Source organism: Typopeltis vanoorti, chromosome 5 (genome assembly GCF_054136105.1).
Source record: "Typopeltis vanoorti isolate ZY-2024b chromosome 5, IOZ_Tvanoo_1.0, whole genome shotgun sequence".
Lineage (NCBI taxonomy): Eukaryota > Metazoa > Arthropoda > Arachnida > Uropygi > Thelyphonidae > Typopeltis > Typopeltis vanoorti.
Genome location: NC_143553.1, coordinates 126,089,082 through 126,106,121, shown reverse-complemented (window position 1 = coordinate 126,106,121; position 17,040 = coordinate 126,089,082). Strand labels below are relative to the sequence as shown.

Below are 17,040 nucleotides of genomic sequence, written 5' to 3'. Positions count from 1 at the left end.
TTTTTCATTTTCATAAACTCCCGCCGAAGTTCTTCCGCTACGGTCCCGATGTCAGCTTCCATTCCTAAACGCTCCAGCCTATCCCGACACTTCTCATATACGTCGACATTTTCTTTCTTTTCATTTTGCCAGACCGACCACAGATCCTTCACATTTTTCGGTGCATACATGTAGCAGTTTCCGCAACGCATCCATTGCGAAACATCTAACGCTGAGCCAGCCTTTCGTGTAATAGTAGAAGTCCTGCGCGCCGCTGACGTACGTTTCTTGTTGGATGCCATCTTTACACGTTGATATAGTGAAACAAACGGCAGTGAAAACACAATATATACAACACAGTTCTAAACAATAATACCACTGAAGGACACTTGTTTCTAACCGATGCACAATTTTAGCACAATTTGTGACAAAAAGCCACACTATATTTAACTTTAAAAACACGTTTTCTAGACTAGCTTAACTCGACCGCCACATTTACCAAGGACACTAGCGCCACTCCACTATTCCCAAAGAAAGTATGGGAAAAGGGAGTGATAATAAGAATTGTATTATTACCAGACCAGTCAACAGTGAAAGTAATTAAACATTTAAAAAAATAACAAAATTCATCACTTGGGAGAGGGGAGAATTAGATCTAGCATATAGGAGAAACCATTCCCCCCCCCCTTTTTCTCTTACTTCGCTATTAGGTGCAAATATGGCTGTGATGAGATATGGAATTGTCATTAATCAGTTTTTAAAGAAATTGACATTAATCAGTGAATCATCAATGTTTATTTCTATGATCAGAACTTTTTATTTATTATTATTATATTTTTGTACAAACTGTCATTCTCTCACTTGGTTATGAAATATCGACTACAGAAATTAAACTGCATTCGATTTGTGAAAATAAATTAAGTTGAACATATATGGTGAGTTGCCAGGATAACTCATAACCCTGTGGGAAAAACTTCCCATTTCATAGTGCAAACTTTGGTTTATTGTTATTTCATTTAAATGTAAGATGGAAGCGATTGCCTCAGTTTTTTTTGTGTATGGTATGTGCATATTCGTTTGATGCAAGTATTCCACATTAATTTTAAGATGCTTAGACGTTCACATTACAGATAAAAGTGCATTTCAGGCAACTTTATTTGTCAATCATTTTTTTCTGTATATATTATAAATTAATAGATTGTCTAATGAAATTCCGGACACTACCAAGAGCACTAGTATTGTGATGACAGAATTCACAATCTAACACATGATAGTGCCACCAGCAAGCAGTCTGACATTGCAAGAAAGTGTCATTCCATGGGCCTTTATTATTATTACGTGATACCTTGAGGAAGGGCACCTACCACGCTGCAACTCTCCATCCTCCCCTACAACTCAATCCACCAACTACAGCAAAACACATCTACTGCCCACCACCATCACTAGTATTTTCAGACAATCACAAAGCCCAATGCAGGAATCAAACCCACAGCCTTTTTGGCTGCAGAGCAGATACGCTAACCAATCAGACTGCCGTGAAATATTGGTTATGCAAAAAATCCCTCGGAAGACATTTGTTTCCCATGCTATTTGGATAGCACAGTTCATTGTCTGTGTATGTGGGAAGAGCTCAATACCATTACCATTTGTAAGTATTGGAATTTGTGCAATGAATGCAAAATATATTATTTATCCCCTTGTAATATCTCAAGTTTGATGCTTTTGTGCGACTTCCACTTGTAAATTATTTCCAATCTATAGTACGTTAGTACTGTGGATGGGATGGGATTTTCTTTGTTTTATGAATTTTTTTTATTCATTAATTATTTTTATGTATATATTTTTATTTTTCATCTTGTAGACAGTGAACTTTATCTCCCACTTAGATATTTATGATCATCCATGCTCTTAGTAGGATTTGAATTTGAACTTCTTCTGTTGGTTAGAGTGGGTATTAATCATTGGACCAATCGGGTCCTTTTAAGTGGGAAAAAAGGAAGAATAGCCATCACTTTATATTTATAAGTAGGTAAAACTTGTGGATCATTTTAGTTTAGAAACATCCATCTTTACATGTATATTTGCAAGTTCATGATACTGAAATACTGAGTAAACTTGAAATCATTCTTCTAGACTTAGAGTACATGATGTGCTAGAAGAAAATTCCTGATTTTGGAGTTTCAAAAGTAATAAGCTAAGAATAACTAGCCTCCATATATAACATACATAAATGTGGAAAATAAAATGGGTTTATGAAGATCTTGCACAATTTCTGAATAATTGACATCCAAAAAGAACATTTGCATTAGAAATAGAAAAGAATGGAAAATTAACATTCCTAGACATCCTTGTCACACACAAAAAAAAAAAAAAAAAAAAAAAAAAAAAATGCTGGATAGATTATAGGAAAGAAACACAACCACACACAGGCAGATAATTGCAAGCAAGCTTGTTCTCTCACCCTCAATAAAAATTAGGTATAATCAAAATCTTGAAAAATAGAGCTTTAAACATACATCATCAAATTCCTGCCATGTACCCTCAAGGGGTGTACAGGATATGATAGTACTACATGAAAAAAATTACATCATTACTAACTTCCTATCTACAACTTTACTGCAAATCAGTCTGTTACTTGTCAAGACTCCAACATAATCAGATCTTATATTTCTATCGTCTAAGGCAGTGCTTCCCAAACTTCTGGATGTCAGGGCCCCCTTTGCAAAAATTAAAATATTTCACGGCCCCCTCAAAAAAAAAATCATAATAGAGAGATATATTATTATAATATTTATTGTATTTATATTCAATACAAAACATACACAGCGAATATTGCAAAAGTCAAATGCATGTATTATATTTTTTGCCTCTTACCGTTTTGTTCTAAAGACAATGCGGGCCGTTCTGGTAAAATATGAAATACTCTCCTTTTTTTTTTTTTTTTTGAGTCTGTTTCTGATTGTTCGCGGGAATTTTTTTAAATTTTTTATCAGCCACTTATGCATCTCAGGGTTAAATTTTTTAACGTAGAATAGATCAAATATCACCACTTACCGATACTGGCACACCACAGACTGATAGCATGAAATTAGTGAATATTACCTGAATAAGGGAATCCCCCGGACCAGGAACATTTTTCTCTTTTGTGACTTTTCTCCCTTTACGGTAATTAAGCCTAACGCGAAACAGCAAAGGCAGGTTATTAAAACGTGCATATGATTGGTGCGGTATTAACAAAAGATCGCGCAACCGAAAGATAAAAGCATAGCTGACAATTGAGTTGAAATGCTAACTCTCTTCAACCGAATTCCATATGTGAAACTGCCATAACATTCATTTTATATATATATATATATATATATTACTTAGTTTTAACACTTTTATGAATTTTAACACGTTCGGTTGAATTTTATTGCTGCCTTGGGAAATCAAACTCGCACACATCTAATTAATAACAGTAGTTACTGTGTTTGCCCATGCAACATATGGTTTTGTTTCAGTCTATACAGCATAGTTTCTGTATGAGGGGACATGTGATTCATTAATTAGTGTGTTTTTATCCCAGTTGTCTCTAATTGCACTATTTGTTGAGAAATATATTACACAGACTCCTCATACCTTATTCACTGGCATAATAAAAGTACCTGTTTTTATTGCCTCTGCAGTATAGTGGCTGTTAGGCCACTATACTGCAGAGGCAATAAAAACAGGTACTTTTTGGCAATAAAAACAGGTACTTTTTGGCAATAAAAACAGGCTGGGAGGGTGTTGTTTACCACTGCAAGAGAATTACTATCTCCCCACATGAACTTGTTTAAGCTTTTTTTTCATGTGTGAAAATTTTCCATTAAAATATAAAAAAATAACAAAAAATAATTATAAATAATAAAAGTTAAGTACGTTTCTTTTAAAATAAAAAAAATCTACTTAGTCTTAAAACATTTTAAATTTGTTTTCATTATTTCACGGCCCCCCTCAACAAACCTACGGCCCCCAAGGGGGTTGCGGCCCACAGTTTGGGAAGCGCTGGTCTAAGGCACTTTGTACTGTATCAATCCACCTATATCTTGGTCTTCCTCTGGGTTGTTTTGCTGCCAACTTGGCAGAGAATACTTGTTTTGCTAATAAACATACTAAAAATGATAATCGTATGAAAACAAGAACTTCAAATACTATTTCATCAGTTCCTCCAAAATGGCTATTAAAAAAAATGGACTAAAACTTATTTTTTGACAAATCATCCTATGATAACCCAGAAATTAATTACAAAGGCATGTGTCTATACCATATATATATCATGCCTTTGTACTGTGAAGAAAAATAGCCAAAACATTAAAGGCAGAAATGATTAACAAAATCTATGATATCATTATAGAAGTCCACCTAGTGAAAGTGTGCGAGATTGTAGGCATCTCAACTGAATGGATGTATATCCTACACGAAAAAGCTGTGCGTGCCATGGGTGCCGCAATTGTTGACTGTCAATCAAAAACGAATGCAAAGAGACATTTCACCGCAGTGTTTGGCGATGTTTAATTGCAATTCACAGGATTTTTTACGTTGCTTTGTGACTGTAGATAGACGAAACTTGCATCCACCACTACACACCTGAGTCCAAGCAGCAGTGAAAACAGTGGACAGTGCCTGGTGAAAGGGCACCGAAAAAAGCGAAGACTTTTTTTGTCAGCTGTGAAAGTGATGGCCACTGTTTTTTTTTGGGATTCACAAGGAATTATGATACTATTTGGATAAAGGGTAAGACAATAACAGGAGTCTATTATGCATCATTGTTGGACTGTTGAAAGAACTGAATTAAAAAACGGCCACAATAGCAAAATTGCACGAATTGAGGTTTGAATTGGTTCCGCATATACCGTATTCTCCAGATTTGGCCCTGTGTGACTTCCTCTTGTTCCCAAACTTAAATTTTTCCCAGTGAGCCAAATTTTTATTTTATTTTTTTTTTTCATATGAGGATGGCATCAAGGCTGTCAATGACTATTTTGCACAATTTGACAAATCCTACTTTTTAGATGGGAAGAAAAAATTAAACTCGCTGGACCAAAGGTAGACCCTCAATGGAGACTATGTTTATGATTTTTTCCAAAATAATGTGTTTCACTTATTTTTTTACCAACCTTTTCAAACAACCCTCGCATATAGGCCAGACTGAGAGAAGTTTTGAAATTTGCAACAAAGAACATAAAGGCAATGTTGATAGCTAAAGGGGAAAAAAGCAGATTTGTAGCTTACATCTTTTGGTTAATTGGCAGCATTCTCTATGCCCTACTTAGAAGAGAATTATTTCGATAATTTGCTCAGAAGATCCTTCAGAACATTTGGAAATCATTAATGCATAACATTGAAGACCTGTCATATGCCAGCAATCACATACAGAGTTTACATAACAAGAGACTGCATGCAACATGCCTAATGATACCTGTGATTGAACTATGACTCCAGTTTTTTAGACATCAATGGCTGTTAGAAAACTTTTCTGGTTAGTTTTTACAAGTTTAAATCTGGTTATCTATTATTGAAATGGTTTATTAAATTGCTTTTTTGGATACTTCTAAATATAAAAGTTTAATACTACTTAGTACTAGATAAATTAAAGAATCTACTTTATCAACATAAGAGGTTTTCATTTGAGAATATTTTTGATCTGTTAAGCAGTTATTCTTGCTTATAAATAAATGACAACTTATTTTAATATCAATTATCAGCTTATGTCTTAACTGATCTAATAAGTCAAGTTAATACATCATAGCAATGTGATTGTCTAAACAAATATGCAATGACTCCAGTTGATTGAGCTGTACAGATATAATGATAGTCTGGACCTCTGTGGTTCTATTGAACCATAGGTGTAACTTACAGAATCTTTGCATATCATATCGGGAAATGCTGAGATATCATCATCAAATTCCTGCCATGTACCCTCAAGGGGTGTACAGGATATGATAGTACTACATGAAGAATTTACATCATTACTAACTTCCTATCTACAATTTTCCTCCAAATCAGCCTGTTACTTGTCAAGACTCCAATATTATCAGATCTTATATTTCTTTTGTCTAAGGCACTTTGTAACGTATCAATCCACCTATATGTTGGTCTGCCTCTGGGTTGTTTTCCTGCCAACCTGGCAGAGAACACTTATTTTGCCAATCTTTCTTCGCCCATGCTGTTTAAATGACCATACCACCTGAGATTAGCTCTGCTAACGCATTCCTGGATGCTAACAATGTCAAGTTCTTTCCTAATATCCTCGTTTTTAATATGATATTGCCATTGATGTCATCTGTTCACGACTCTAATCTTTCTCAGGATTCTCATATCTATGGTCTCTAGTCTTTGGTCAAGTGTTTTACTTCTGACCCAGCTCTCAGATCCATAAGTTAAAACTGGTTTGAACACTGCCTTGTATATAGCTAATTTAGTGTTCTGACTAATTTCTCTCTTATTCCATGTGAAATTATTCAATTGACTTCATATGGAATAAGAGAGAACGGAGAACCTGTGGAACAGGTTCTCCGTTCACAATGCAGTTGACATTTTCAACGATTCTGCCTATTTTCATTGTCTTTGTCTTTTTATTGCTGACCTTCATACGATATCTATTACAACAGTTATTCAATTTAGTCAAAGAATCTTGCAAACTTGTAGCGGATTTATTTGGAAGTATAACATCGTCTGCATAAAGCAAAGAGCTGACATTAACATCTCCAATTTTGATATCATGTCTAATACCACTTTCCTTCATGTGATTCATATAGATAATGAATAACAGAGAGGATAATGTACATCCTTGTCTCGCACCACATTTAACATTAAACCATCTTCCTGTACTTCCATCAATTCTAACTGCTGACTTAAAATAAAGACTATGTATTGCTTGATATAATGCCCATTGACACCATATAACTGTAGCGTATTGAATAGCTTCTCTCTTGGCACCTTATCATATGCCTTCTCCAGATCTACAAAACTCAAATACAGATCTTTGTTATATTCCCATGATTTATCGTAAAGTGAAGATCTGATCCTGACAGCCTCTGTTTGGCCTGAATCCAGCTTGTTCTTCACCAAACTTTTCTTCTACAATTCTTCTCAACCGTTTCTCAAGTATACTTGCATAAATCTTACCAGGAACACTCAGTAGGGAAATACCTCTGTAATTCTCATTCAGTTTTATTTCCCTTTTTATATATGGGTACTATGAGAGCTCTACTCCAATCATCAGGAATTCGTCGCTCTGGCCAGGCTTTCTGAACTATGCCATGCAGCCACTGTAAGACTTTTATACCACCATACATCAGGATTTCTGGTCGAATATCATCTACTTCTGCTGTCTTTCCACATTTGAAGCCTTTGATGGCTTTTTCTACTTCAAGTATGGATATGTATTCCTGACTGTATGCCTGTTGAATGTTTTTTACCAATGTGCTATCACTGCTTGTTTCATTTAGCAATTTTTTGAAAATAATTACTCCATACTTCAAGGATATCTTTTTTTCTCCCGTTTTCATGTCACCTTTATCATCTCTAATTGCTTTTACAGTACTGTTTCCTCCATTTCTAAGCTTCTTCAACAACCTCCAGAATATTTTGCTACCTTCTTGATATTTATTTTCTATGTTCTTGGCAAAGTCCTCCCATGACTTTTGTTTAGCTAGTTTTACACACTGTTTAGCTTTCTTACATTTGTCTCTATATTCTCTAAGAGCACTAGCTGACTTATTTGCCAGAAACTTTTGATATGCTTTCTTCTTTTCCTTCACTGCCTCTTTAACTTCCTGTGTCCACCAGGGAGTTCTGGTTTTTTTATCTTTGCACACAACCTCACCACATGCCTCTCTGGCAGAATCAATCAATGTTTTCTTCAAGGCTTGCCACTGAATCTCTAAAGTTTGGTTCCTGTTCTCAAACTCTTTCATTTTTTCTTCAATAATCTTTGTGTATTTTAGTCTACAGTTCACATCTGAGAGCTGCTCAACTTTTATTCGCTTTGAAACTTTTTACATGCTGTTCTTTTCAATATGAAATTCAATTTTATCCTGCTCAAGACTAAATAGTGATCACTTCCAATTTCAAATCCTCTGTACCCTCTGATGTCCTGCACCAGGGAGAAAACATCACTATCAACAATAACATAATCAATGAGACTTTTCTTATTCCTTGCCTCTTCTCTCCATGTGAATTTGTGCACATTTTTATGTTGGAACATGGTGTTAGTAATAACTAGTCCATGTCCTGAGCAGAAATCCAACAAATATTTGCCATTATTGTTAGCTTTTCTCTTTTCTCCAAATTTTCCTAATATATTTTTGTATGTCTGACAATAATTTCTTACTCTGCTATTTAGATCCCCCCCAACAAGGACCAACTTTTCCTTTTTCATTGTGTCAGATGCTTTCTCTAAATCCTCAAAAAATTCCTTCACTTCTACGTTAGTAGAACTTCTGTGGGACCATAGACACAAATACATCTCATTGTCCAGTTCCCCATTCTGATATTTGCCCACCTCACTCTGCTTGAGACCGCCTGCCATTCAAGAAGATTAGCCTTGTATTTTGTGTTGAATACAATGGCTACTCCTTCTTTTCCTTGATTGTCATTGCCTGAATATAACATTTTGTATTTATTTCTCAGAAAGATCTCTCCAGTTTTTGTCTTTTTTGTTTCAGTCACCCCTATTATGTCGATCTGGTACTTATCTAATTCCTCAGCTAGCTCCATTTCTTTGGCATTCAGGCTTCTTATGTTGATAGTACTGATTTTTAATTGTGGTGTTGTTGAGTTGGGGTGTTTTTTCAGATTTGTTCCAGTAGCTGACTTTTTGCTGTTCACCCTGGTTCTCTGGTGAAAACAACTGGGGCCTTGTTTAACTGGGCGACGCCCCAGCTGGCATGAAATTTTTTCATGTTGTAACATCATTTTGTAATTTGGTTTAAGCCAATAAGAATTACAATTTGGTCAGCTAAATCCCAAATTGCTAGCCCATCCTCGTTCGTTCACTATCCAGGTAGATACCCAACAGGGTGCACCACGAGAATGTGAGGATTTTACATTAGGTCAGAAACCCTGGTCCTCTGCATTCCTTTAAAGGCTATGTGGAGGTCTCCTCTCAGTTATACAACTTTGACATTTAAGCACCCCATATCTCATACTGAGATATATAAAATAAAAATTTATAAGCAAGAGTAAAATAAACCTAATTTCTTATCCCAATACTCATGAATATCCATGTGTTAAGGCTTAAGTGCTGGGAGGACGACATGTTGGAGGTTTAATGGAATTAACAGCACTAAGGATTAAAAAACTATTTTAATTCTTCCACTATTTCATCTGTCACTGAGAAATTTTGTTGTTAGAAGAACAAAATTTGCAGAGAGAACTGTTATGGATTCCCTGTCTCTCACCTCCACTTGTCAATTTTTATATGGAAAAGTTTAAAATCTGGCATAGATATGTAGATGTGTTCTCTGTTTGGCAATCCCCTCTAATCTCAACATGTTTGACTTCTTCCTAACAATCTCTGGTTCCAGGTATACTGTAGTTGTCAGTTCTCTTCTTGGAAACTTTGGCCACAACCTCATACAAGTCTCTTTTGCCACAGAATAACTGCACCACCAGTTCAGTCTCGTGCCAACTTGGATCACCTCTGTGACTTCTATTCCTCCTTCCCCATGGTCTGAATACTGCTTCAGTTCTTCCAATCCAAACACCTGCACTGATCAAATAACAGAAATCATTTCACATTAATGGAGTCTTTCCCCCCTTATTCCACTCCAAATTCTCAGCCACCATCTGAGCCTTGGTTCTCAAAAAAGTGTGCTAGTGCTATAAAAGAAAAAAATCTCTGCTTACCACAATTGGCTCAAGACCAAAACTCCAGCTGCCCTCTCTGCCTATACTGCAGCTCGCAACATTTGCAAAAGAATCATCACAGAGTCCAAATCAGACTTTGAAAGGGCCAAATGTCGCAAACTTGCCTCCTTCCCAAATGGCAGTTGCACCTTCTGGTCCCTTGCCAAGGCCATTAGATGCAACTTCTGCCCACCCAGCTTTCCACCAGTCGCATCACGATGGTAGTCATCTCGCCAAAAGACAAGACCAACTTACTAGCATCACTCTTTTATTCCAATTCCTGTATTGATGACCTGGCAAAGTTCACTCCATTCCACAAAAAACAGCTCCCTTCATGTCTCCCATAGTCTTCCAACAAAAAGAAATCTGAAAAATCCTTAATAATCTGAACACAAGGCCTCTGGTCTTGATGGTATCCCACCCATTGTGTTAAAAAAAAAAAAAAATTGTGCCACCAGAACTAACACTTATCATTTTTTTTCCTCTTCAATCTATCCTATCCTATTCAACTTGCATCTGCCCTACAACATGGAAACAGGTCCACATCCAGCCCATTCCAAAGTAAGTTGATAAGTCAACTAATGAACTACCATCCAATTGCTCTCACTTCTGTTCTCTCAAAAATTAAACAGTCATCAACAACCAACTCTTGAACCATCTAGAGACATACCAACTAATCAGTGATTAGCAGCATGGATTCTGCCACTCATGATCTACGGCTGATCTTGCTTTCACCACCAACTTATGGACTTAGGCCATGAAGAAATTTGAAACTCATGTGGTTGCCCTCGACATTACAAAGGCATTTGATTGGATTTGGCACAGGGGCTTACTCACCAAACTGTCATCCTATGGCTTGCCTTCCTCACTCTGCAACTGAATTGTCAACTTTCTCACTGGTCGCTCACTACATGTCATGGAGAACGGTTTACTCTCCTTAGAATTCCTGACCATTGCAGGAGGAGTACCCCAGGATTCTGTTCTTTTATCCACTGTCTTCCTCTTGTATATAAATGACCTGCTCTCACAGACTTCCAATCCTATCCTTAGCTTTGCTGACAACAGTAAACTCCATTCCTCCTTTTCATTTGATAAACCTTGTAGTGCTTGAGTATTAGAATCCTCAAGATCTACAACCAGGGACTTGAACTCAAATCTCCTAGCTATTTCCCAATGGGGAAAGGACAACCTTGTAAAATTTTTAATGTCACCAAACTCAGTCCTGTCTGATTTCTAGCAAGAAAGAGCTTGCATCTCCCCTTCCACCCTTTACCTTCAAATACTGATGCTATTTAAACATGATCAGAGTTCTTTTCTTGGATTGACCTGTGCCTCCAATCTTTCCTGGCAAAATCATAGCTTCTCAAGCTGCCAAAAAAAACTTGGTGTACTTTTTTTTTTTTTTTTTTTTTTAAACACAAGATTTGGGGTAGTGCACCAAAATCCTCTCTAAGATTGCTAGATTCTATCCAGAAGAAGGCTAAATAATGATCCCTCTCTCATAGATGTCCAATTATGCCATGTCTCTTCTACGGATACTTTCATGGATGGTGCTTTGCTGAATTGGCCACTATTCCTCCAATCACCAAACTAACTTCACTGCCTCCTCTTTCATCCCATCTACTTCTATCCTCTGGAACAGTCTCTCTCACTTTGCCATAAAGATTACAACCCTCAGCTGTTCAAGCAAAATGAGAACAGACTCCTACCTACTTTTTTTTCTCTTGCTCATGCATGGCACTAATGTACTATGGATCTTGTGGCCTTTCGTTTGTGGATCAGATAAACTAATTATTTTTTAACTTTTATGGCATTTTCCATCATTGGATACAAAATATGCTGATTACTGCTGTCCACTGCACATTTTTAGTTATCATGGTGATTTGTTGGGTTTTTTCATTGGTTACTGGCTGTTCTCTAGAGATAAATTGATGCATGCATAGCCTGTCCTCTTGTATTCCATTACAACCAAATTGATAATTGACAAAACATGCATTTGTTAGTGACCACATGCCCAAATATACTCTAAAGTTTTAAAGACAAAACATGCCTGCTGAACAATGATTGACATATGCCAGCTTCCATGCTCCACATGTTTCTGTTTTACTTGTATTTTTGTATAATGGTATCTGCACATTTGGTGTTTTTAGTATGTAATGATTCATATTTAATGCTTGTATTTTTATGTGTTCATCCTAACCCAGATGAAGCCACTAGCTTATGACCTATAAACCCAGTGTTAGTTATTTTTTATGAAATTAGTTTTTTGGTCTAAAAAATCACCACGCTCATCAGGAACTTTTTTTTTTTTTGAAAAATTTTTTTTAACTAATAAATTCTCACTTGTCACAATTGAGAATTGCTCACCTTGACCCAAACCCTGATTATTACAAATTTCTTTTCAACAATTTTCCTCCAAATTAGTCTTATCTGTTAGGATGCCAGTATTGTCAGATCTTCATTCTGTAGGAATTAGTTCATAATGAGACATCTGCATTTATAGGATGCAGTTTTCAAGCAGATCTTTAGATGGCTTCTGGATAATAAAAGCAAGTTTAAAGGTACCTCTTTAAACCTCAGTTCAGTAAATTGCAAGGGAAACAGGTGAAAAAGACTCATCCGTTTGGTTTGCAATTTAGCTGCCAATTATGGATTGCTCTTTTGCTTCTGCAGCCTGATTCTCAAACTACAATGAAATATTTAAAAAAATAAATAAATAAAATAGTAATTAAACAGAAGTTGATATATAGCCAAGCTGTTGACTGTGTTATTAGGAAGAAGGTTGTCATAATACAGCTGTGGAAAAAGATATTAGTAATGCTGTGATTTACAGTATATTAGATTTAGTTCAGAAGATAGTTTTAACTGAATGAACAGTATTTGAGTTGATTGATTTATTTGAAACTTTTTATTAATAGTTAAATTATGGCACCAAAGGATAAAAGCATATCCTTTGGTACTTTTGTGCACACAATCTATATGCCAGTGTGTATGCAGTGTATTTTCTCATTGAATGTGAGAGGTATTTGTGGGCAGTAGGTATTTAGCAGTTGTTTATAACAAAAGGGGGAAAAATTGCAGGTGTTATAGAATACAGAGGAATGTAGGAATGAGTGAAGGTAAGTAAAACATGAATGATTTGAAGTGAAAGTCTGAAAGATAAAAAGTGGATGGAAAATGGTGTGGTAACTGCATTGAGAGAAATGTATGCTTATGTAATCTTTCACAAGAAAAAACGGAGTTTAAATGATTAAAGATGAGTGTGGTAAGTGGTACAACAGAAGAGCAGGAAAGAAGAGGTAAGGAAGAAAAGTGAAAGAGCAGGAAGATTATTTTATGTGATTTCATGATCAAATGTACTGGATGAATGCATGTTGAAAGTATCACCCTTGTGCAAAAATTTCCATCCAAGGGATTGAATGGAATATTTCATTTTAAATGTTATGAAAAAGTGCAATAAAAATAATTATGTGCCAACAAGTCAAGTCTATTTAACTTCAGTTTTAGGAACTGGCAAGGTCTCACGGAATTGGAAAGAGGGAAAGATTGTTCTGTTACATGAAGAACTGAGGTAGAGGTGGTAATATATAAGTATTGCAGTAACGGTGATTAAGGTGTTCAAAAAATTAGTTAAAATATGAGTAGCTCACTAGGAACAGCACTGTGTGATTACCATTTTGTGAAGGGGAGGTCCTGTCTTAGTAATTTACTATCATCACATATAGGAGTTAGACAAAATAATGGAAACACTAAGATATTTAGGAATGGAATTTGTTTGCATTGGCTACGTTGAAAAAAACTCAGTGGCAGCATTCAGTGTTCTTGTTTTATTTTGTTTGCACTCTGTATTTCTCATACAGGTGCATATGAGATTGGACTGAGTGGAAATTCATCTTAATTCAAGAATTGGGAGACTTGTTCAACTTTGAAAGAGGAGAAATTGTTGGTGAGTGTTTCATTGAATCATCAGTGACAAAAACTGCCACATTATTAGTTGTATCAAGATTTGACAGTTTCTAAGATTTTGTCAGCATACACAGATCATGTCAAGACACCATTGAAAAAACAGTGAGGGAAAATCAAAAGACAGAAAGAGGGTCTCTTTCTGTCATTATTGATGAGGAATTGTTTCAAAAAAATCACAGAACTATTGCCATACAGGTAACAGTAGAACTGAATACTCATCTTTCAGAACCTATTTCCACAAAAATTGAGACATGAGCTTCATAAATCCAATATTCATGGTATAGCTTCAATTGCTAAACCTTTAATTATGAAAGGAATGCCCAGATGTGCAAATTATGGTGTCACAACCATAAAATCTGGACATTAGAAAACTGGAAACATATGATATGGTCAGATGAGTCTATCTTTACGCTGTTTCCTAACATCATGGCGAGTTTACATTTTGAGAAAACACCCAAGAAAGCCTATATAATCCTGGTGCCATTATTACTCTTCATGGCAGAATTATTGTGAGCGATTATTTGGACATTTTGGGTAATCAAGTGCATCCCAATCCAAATGTTATTTCCAAACAACAGTACTGTATTCCAAGACGACAGTGCTTCTGTTCACACAGTTTGGATTGTGCCATCTTCTCTGGTCAGCAAATCACCAGATTTCAATATTATTGAACCACTGGTCAGTTTTGGAGACTAGAATAAAAAAAGATTCCCACCTCCAGCATCTTTAAAACAACTTCAATCAAGCAGAATGATACAAAATTCTAAAAGAAACTGCAAAACTTGGGGGCAAGTATTTATGGCTGTAGATCCGTGTTCAGGAGGCCTGTTCTGAGGGATGAGAAACCAGTTTCTTGTGGGGGGAAGGGAATTTCCACCTCCACATGAGATTAGCTAACTAATCATTTGATTGAAAAGACTTGACAAAGGTTCCTCATAGATAGGATTTGATCCTGGATCTTTCTGATGAAAGGCTTTATCTGTACCAACTGAGCTGTGGAGACTCTACATTAAAACATACCCGAAATAAAATGGCCATTTTAAACTATTGCTAAGGGATGTTACTCAAGTAGAGGCATTGTCACATATGAACTAGAAGTAGTTTACAAGGTTGGGAAAATTGAGTTTATCCTGTTTTCTTATAGCAAATTTTTGCAAGATATTTCATCAGCTGCACCATGAATTGTATTTGTGAGATCTCATGGGCTGCTCAATGCACTGAACATTCGAATGTAAGCTGTTATCCAACTAAATGATGAGTCACTTTAAAATCACTGTGCAAGACAATTACATTCAGATTTTAAACTATGGCAACTCTGAATACTATTTGTCAAATCATACACTGTCACCATATGTTGCCAATTAGCATCATATACAGCAAGAGACACCCTGCATCATTCCATATGCAGAAGCAAATGGCATCAACTTTGGAGTTTAGCATTAATGAAACAAATGTTCATCTCTGGAGTAAACAACAAAGATAATCTGAAGGAGCTACTCGAAACTTGTTGAGTGGTGAAAAGCTGCTTAATATCCAGATAGAAAAACAGGCAAGTGGATCGTGGACTGTAGAAGACGAGGAATCTGTGTCAGTTGTGGCGGAAATCTGTATTCAAGCTAAGATAGTTGTGGAAGATGAATATTCGGGGATTCAAGGGCATCATTGAACCAAGTCTGCATCTTTATGAAATGAAATCATTTGTCCATCCATCATCATACTCATCCCTGAAACTACCAGAAGATGAAAGAACATGAAATTATGGAGATGGAGAGCAGCTGAACAACTTTAAAAGCAATATGTTGAAAGTTTATTTTTCACTTGGTTAGAGTATAATAAATTTAGTTTAATCCTTTATCCAAGTGTGAGCAAACAAAGTTTGCTCCTGAAAGTATCTTCAGGACTGGGTTAAGGTGGTACACACCAGGGCAACTCGTTGCAAAGGTGGAGCAAGCTACCAACACTCCTATCTCAGTATCTCCTATAATGCAAAACATATCTCCTTGCGGATATGTCTAATGTTATGCATTAAGGGAAGGGCCACTACCCAGACTAGTTTAGACCTTTATTGAGGTCTCTTCAGTGGGAGCCAGGCCCAAGTGGAGATATCAGGCAGAAGCATTAGCAGGTCATCTCTACCTATAGGAATTGCCAATTGGTGTGCCAAAGGATTAAACTAAATTTATTATATTTAAAAGCAATAAATGCCATTTGTTAGTATGTTTTAAGAAAATCTAAAGATATTCTAGAATTTTTATATAAAGTTTTGTAATTTTTTGCTTTATTGAATTGTCACCCTTTAAAAAAAAAAAAGTACAATAAATGAACATCCTGGGTCATATTGATTTTGGCTGTCCTCACAATACTTAAATTGGCATAGCTTCAAAACTTGAAACTTGTGTTGCATTTTATTTTTTATTCCCCCCCCGAGATTCACCATTTCAAATTACGGATGTATGTTATATGCAACTGTGTAATTGCACATAGACAAATATGGTACTCATTTTATAATAAAGTAGCAGTTGAGTTGCATAGCAGAAATGGCTACACCGTGACATTGCTTGTCTTTATAATGACATTTGACAGGATACGATACTTGAACATATGTTACATAAATTAGAGCAATTGAGGTTTTGCTCTAATTTATGTAACAGGGCTGATTCTCTATCACCCAGCCTGTTATTCAGGTTATTACCTAAATAACAGGATGGTTGATAGAGACGGTGAATAATATAAAGCAGAGCTGAATCAAAGTAAGGAGGTGACCAGTGGTGTGCCACAACTCTAGGTATGATTTGAGGAGGTATATAAAGTTATTTATAGACAATGCAAAACTAACAGGTAATGGGGATCAACAAGACTTAGACCAGCAGTATGATTTATGGCTAACAGCAGCACTGTTAGCCATAAATCCAGCCTCATCAGTTCCTGCAGCCCAGATCCATCAATGTAATACAGAGCTTTGCTTGATATGTAATTATAGGGTTATGCATTTTGGATCAAATAAAGCTCTGTTACATTGATGAATATGGACTGCAGGAACTGATGAGGTTGGATTTATGGCTAACAGTGGGCAGGGAGTTGAAATGCAGTAGACGATTGCAAAAGTGACATACTCAAACATCCAATTATCATTTGATAGCTCAATCACCTGGATGTTAAAAAACATGCAAGTAGAGATAAGCAAGTCATTATCCTTCTTTATGCCAGCCTGATTGACCAAGT

The 17,040-nt window shown here is 36.1% G+C and overlaps 1 protein-coding gene across 1 annotated transcript in view; it reads left to right on the top strand.

Moving 5' to 3' along the window:
* Positions 1-17,040, top strand: part of LOC150106797 (uncharacterized) — a 128,447-nt gene that overhangs the window by 65,606 nt on the left and 45,801 nt on the right. The gene's annotated exons all lie outside the window — the stretch shown is intronic.